Source organism: Poecilia reticulata, chromosome 7 (assembly GCF_904066995.2).
Source record: "Poecilia reticulata chromosome 7, P_reticulata-male-v2, whole genome shotgun sequence".
In the NCBI taxonomy this organism is placed as follows: Eukaryota; Metazoa; Chordata; class Actinopteri; order Cyprinodontiformes; family Poeciliidae; genus Poecilia; species Poecilia reticulata.
This window is the reverse complement of record NC_088836.1, coordinates 12825317-12831539: the sequence shown is the minus strand read 5'-3', so window position 1 is coordinate 12831539 and position 6223 is coordinate 12825317. Positions and strand designations below refer to the sequence as shown.

General features: G+C 36.5%; 1 long non-coding RNA gene across 2 annotated transcripts; it reads right to left on the bottom strand.

Annotated features, from left to right (window-relative positions):
- Positions 1-2610: 2610 nt before the first annotated feature.
- LOC145552215 (uncharacterized) lies at positions 2611-4471 on the bottom strand. Of its 2 annotated transcripts, none has more exons than XR_014088177.1 (3): positions 3804-4471; positions 3199-3313; positions 2611-3101 (listed from the first exon to the last, which is right to left on the bottom strand). It is a non-coding gene; the product is annotated as an uncharacterized LOC145552215 (long non-coding RNA). The 2 variants fall into 2 exon arrangements; XR_014088176.1 differs by having other exon boundaries at positions 2611-3104; positions 3804-4465.
- Positions 4472-6223: the final 1752 nt, after the last annotated feature.

The following is a 6223-nucleotide window of genomic DNA, read 5'->3' as shown; positions in this document are numbered from 1 at the left end:
GGGCGGAGGAGTTGCCCCTCCTGCAGTCGCGCCAGGCCCGGCGACATGGGCTGCCTTTGGCGCCCTGCGGGATGGGGGGCGGAGGAGTTGCCCCTCCTGCGGTCGCCCCGGGCCCGGCGGCATGGGCTGGCATTGGGGGGGCATTGCCCCCCCTCAGAGTCAGCCTTGCCCGCCCTTTTTTTTTTTTTTTAAACCTCAGAGTGGCCAAAACTTTCTTTTCTTTTTTCCTATCTCCATTGGTCAGTCATACAAATCAACCAATCATGACAGGCCAACTGAAAATAAAAAGGTGCGATCCCTTACGTCACTTATTCATATATTCATGTTTATCTTCACGAACAGACCTGCTTTTTTTCGTGCAGCATGGCTATTCGGACTTACTTAAAAACTAAGAATCGGAGGACAAAAGGTAACAAATATGCTTTTTTTTTGTAGGCTTTGTCTTTAAAAACATCCCCAAAAACTTACACCTTCCCGCATGACGCGTAAGGTAGGAAATTGGCGCTTTGCGGGGTGGGGGAGGAGGAGTTGCCAATGCTGCTGCTGTGGCGCTGCACGTCCTTGAGGGCAGACCTGCATGCAGGGGTGAAAGTAATGGGGTACGGTAGGGGACTGCGTACCCCTAAGATTTAGCGGGGTAAGTAGTACCTGCAAAAGATGGGAGAGGCTGTCTGCTATAAAAAAAAATATCAATGGTTTCACTGTGCAGCCGTGAGTGCACCCACTAATCACAACTAAATCAGTTAATAAATAACTTTTTTTCCCACTTCATGTTGTTTCTGAACTGTTGGTGCTTTACTAGAGAGCAGCGGTGCAATACGTCGATCGTGGAAGGTTTTGAGTCGATCTCGGCGTTAGGTGACACACTGAACGCCGCCAGGAGGCTGATACCCGCACGTCCTCCTCTGATTGGCTTATCAAAATGTCCGTAACTTTATTAAAAAACAACAACAACAAAAAAAGTGTTCAAATTAAGGTTCGTTTCGGTTCCATTACCAAAATAACTAGCAGAACAGGAGCTTAAAATTAACTAATCATCCACCGCTGTGTTCATAAGAGCGCTTATTAATAATCGCAAAATAAATACCAAGACTGAATATTATGGATCGGATTGTCTCTGCCGTTGCCATGGCATGAGGTTGCCATGGCAACGGATTGTGCTTAAATGACAGAGACGGAGAATAAAACGGTGCGAGTGGTTTAGAGTTGATCACCTGTTCAGGTTGTTTTGTTTACCTTTGCCTTGGTGCATCACAGCCGCTGTAGTTTCTGAGCGTTCAATAAACGACAAACTTGGACTAATTACCTCGTTCTGTGTGAGTATACATCATTTACAACAAACATCAAACACGGTAAATATGTTTCATTAAGTATTTAACAAACAAATGGCTTCTACCCTGATTATTATGTGAAATTAATTTAATTGTCTAATATAAAAAAATAGTTTGATGCTGTCTGGCTCAGAGTTTGAGTCTTTTCCTTTATCAAACAATTTTTTTCCCTCTTATTTAGTGGAAATGTTGATGAGACTTAATGATAACCTTTTTCAACCTTTAGAGCTCCACTGTTGAAAATGAGAAGCTAACATTCACAAATGACAGTGGCATAAAATCCAGTGCAACATCTGGTTTGAGGTGATACTTCTGGAACCTGTTGGAGGAAAAATATCCCAACTTCAGAAGATGAGCTTTAACTTAACAGAGCTCTGTGGTTCCTCCTATCAATCAGTATGAGAGTCGGTGTGAGGAGGCGCCATGTTAGGAAGATGAAATGGAAGCTGAAGGATCTTCAGAACAAACAGGTCATGATTCTGAATTACTGATTATTCCTCTTTCTGGACACAAGATCAATATAACCAGTTTAAAAGCTAAAATTAATGGTTATATGCCAGACATGGGAAAGTGGGATGCACTCCATCACTGCAAAAAGTCCCCGTTCAAAAACAAGAAAAAAAAGTACAAAAATAGGGTATAATTTTCTTAAAATAAGAAAAAATATCTGCCAACAGAACAAGAAAATTTATCTTGTCAAGATTTTCTAAAACAAGAAAAAATATCTAACCAAGATAAACCTACAAATATCTTAAAATTAGTGTATTTGTACTTAAAACAAGCCAATTTTACTTATAAGATATATTTTCTTATTTTAAGAAAAATTATCTCAAGAAAATGTTACTTGACACTGAATTTCTTGAAATCAGCGTAAAATTTTCTTATTTTAAGAAAAATGTTCTATGTATTAAGAAAATAAATCTCATATATTCTATTTATATTACTAAAATGGGCTTGTTTTAAGTACAAATACACTAATTTTAAGATATTTGGAAAATCTTGACAAGATAAATTTTCTTGTTCTGTTGGCAGATAATTTTTCTTATTTTAAGAAAATTATACCCTATTTTTGTACTTTTTTTTCTCCTTGTTTTTGAAAGGGGATTTTTTGCAGCGATATACCTAAAACTAGTTTATTTTTGTTGCATAGGATTAAAATATATATTTTGTCATAGCCTTACTCAAGGTTCTTATGCTAAGACAAAAATCCAAAAATTGATCCTGTGAATACTGGAACAAGAGATGTTATTGGCTAGCTGAAATGAAGACATGAGTTCAATTACTTTTAACATCTTTATTACATTTAAGTTTCACATAAACACAATAAAACATGACTACTGGTCAGAATTTAAAGTCTGGATGGGCATCTGATTCTGAAACAATCCTGTAAAATGACAGAACAATGACGATCTGACACATCTGCCGCACTCATAAGATGCCCTAAGAGTCAAGCAAACCAAATTGTCCAAAGCAAAAAAAAATCTTGGGATTAGATGTCAACAATAGGAGCTTCCTCCGCAATGAACTTCTTCCAATAAGCCATAGCCTTTTATATGTGGAAGTCTTGCCTCAGTTACGGACGGCGTTCTCAAGACGTCTGTCAGCAGCACAGAGAGGAGTGGTCCCACACACGGATGCTGAAAGGTGTAGTAGCTGTGATGTCCTCCTTTCAGAAGATCAGGGCAGGCATGGTTCCAATGGCCAGTAGAAAGTTGGTTTCACGATCACCACAGAGCTGAAAAGTGATCTTGTTTGAAGTTGTTGGGTCATCTGCTAATTGGAGCACAGACAGAAAAACAATCACAAAACAAACCACGTTTTAGGGACTAATCAGTGTAATGATGAATCAGTATCATAAATTTCTTACCTCAAGAATGTGAAGGACGCTGTCACTTGCAATTCCCAAAGTTTCTTGTAGATGGTGCAATACGTGATTGGAGACTTGTCTGGCATAGACTTCACCATGGCAACAGTTTGGTTTACTTGAAAAATAAAACAAGTCTTATTTTAGTTCATTTGCTCAATTACAATATTACATGAATTCAAGATGGCAAGAAAGTCATTTTAATTAAATCAAACTAGGACTACTTAAATTCACCAATTAAAAATAGTGTTTAAAATATCCTGGTAACAGTGTGGAATATCTAACCTAGGCTGTTAGACTCATTGCATTTAAGTTTTTTAATTACAGCACATCAAACACCCTCAGTTAGTGAAATACTAGGCGGAATTGCCCTTTAACCATTTCCCGAATGAGAAGCTATATGAGAAGCCACCTTAGCTATGTTAAAAAACGGAAGCTACCAAGAACTCGTGTCGATATTATTTTTAAGCCACATCTATTGTGGTTAATGACTGTTCAAAGCTCATATTCACAAGAGCGGCTCTTTAACCGCGGATGAAAATTGGTATATCACGACATGCTAGCTAGCTTCAGTTAGCTTATCTTAGAAAGACAGACTTTAAACTTACCTCTGAGTACAGCAGCTGTAGGGTCTATACACGTAAAAAAGTCCTCCATCTTCATTCATGTCCAACCGAGATTAGAGAATTTGCCAAAAGAAAATCTTATAAAAGTACAGTAGATAAAAGCTTAGTTAGGCTGTTACAACTGAATTAACCGTTAATCAGGGCAGTTAAATGATCTCTCGCGTTGCCATTAGTGATGTGCGGATTGATACTGAAATATCGATTCTTCCGATACCAGAACTTAATTCTTTAAAATCTATTGTTAGATCCAAGGATCAATACTTTCAACACTTTAGTAATTTGAGATAATGTAGATTAACAAGAGCACGTTAGAAAGTAACTAAATTATTGAGATCTTGCCTAAATAAAACGTTGTTAATGGGAACTACTTTTTCTTCCGCCTGGTAAGTATGTAATGTGTAAGGACGTAATGCCCATGCGCAGCGTGCTGCTGACGCTCACTCACTCAGAAATGAACATGTTGACAGATTATTATAAAAGTGACATGGAGCTATTTCAGCTGTCATTTTATATTAGTTTTAATAATTAAACAAGGATGTATTTAGTAGGGTTATTACTTTACTAATTTTCTCTTTTTTAGTTTGCAACTCCATTTTCACATGTTTTGTATATTTCTGATGAATTAAAATAGTTTATAGTAAACGAGATTGTTCTCAATGTCCTTCTGAGTTTAAAATGAGTCCATCAGAGTACATTGTGTTCTTTTTATGAAGCCAAGATATGGATTACATCTATTTTTTATTTAGTTAAGAAACAAATTAACTGTCTTTGCACAAAGTATGGGATCTGTATTGCCAATACCAGCTTAAATTTTACTCGGTATTGGATCGGAAAGAAAATCTGTTGTATCAAACATTAATACTATCTCACTGACATTTTGGGCGCTTTCCCATTTGGATTGTATGATGTCATAAAAGGGGTTACAAACATGATGAATAAAATATTGTTCAAACTAATATTAGTAACTTATAAAGTAAGAATTTGAAATATAAACCAAAAGTTCAAATATTTATCATGACATTGAGCTAATCAATATTGTTCATTCTAATCTCATTGTGTGGAATACCAGCCATTTCAAATCACACATCAATAGAAATTTCATGACATGTCAGTAAAAGGTCCCACATCTTGCATCAAGAAGATCAGATTAAGGTCCACAGCAGACGGAAACATGCCAAGAATTATCTTGATATATAAACTGATATTGTCTCTGAAATTGTTGTGTTAAATGTCAACCGTTTAAATATTAAATTATAATTTCCAGTACACTCTGCCAACTTATACAAGAGTATAAGTTCATGTTTTTTTTTATTTTTCATTGCCAATAACACAAATGATTCCATTTGGACATAGTCTGTTTTAATTATCTGAAGACATTTCATTAAGTATGTGATTTCATTTTCTGTGCTTGAAATAAGAAATTTTTAATTATATAAAATAAGTTCTAGACTTGAAGTTTGATTGGTAAATATTGATATTCTAGATTCTGAATTACTGATTATTCCTCTTTCTGGATACAGGATCAATATAACCAGTTTAAAAGCTAAAATTAATGGTTATATGCCAGACATGGGAAAGTGGGATGCACTCCATGCCATGATGTTCAGAATTTAGGTCTCGTGGCATCTCAAGGTGTCAACATTGCAGCCAGTGGGCTGAGGGAAATACAGCCTTATTTTGTAGCAATTCAAGAGCTACTCAGCTTTTATCGCTTTGCAAAAACGTTAATCAGCACAGAAGCTCCAAAGCTATATATATTTATTTATTTTTGTCATCGTACCCCCAAGATTTTAAAACTACTTTCACCCCTGCCTGTATGTAAATGAGAACAATCAGAGGCAGGTCATTATCAGGTTATTGCTTTTACTGAGGGCAATCTGTGTCATGTGACTAAGCTTTAATAGTAACATGACATGTGATGTAGCTATATAATGTAGATATGAGGATATAGATATTCACATTTACCTCACAGTATTTTTAGACTGTGTATGAATGTTGGTCCCTGTAATAATTTGGTCTTTTTCGTGTCAATTTCTGTAAACCTGAAAATTCATCAGATATAAATGTTCTCTCTCTCTTAGTAAGGGAGCGAGTTCATCATCAGCTCATATAAAGCTGGTAAAAGTTTATTTTATTTGAGATGTTTCACTTTGACAAGTTGTACACAACAAGATTAAAAAGGAACAGGAGCAACATTCAAGTCAGCTCGTCATTGATGACGTGATCCTCAGGAAGCATATTCAAAGCCCGAATCACACGTCACAGATTGACGTCAATGAAGGACTGAACCAGAGTCCTTGAATGTAGGTATTCTACCATCATTTGGTCACTAAACTTCTTTTCGTCTTGCAGAACGAACCAGTTAGACAGGTTCTCAGGAGTTTCTCCTTCCTGTCTTGAAG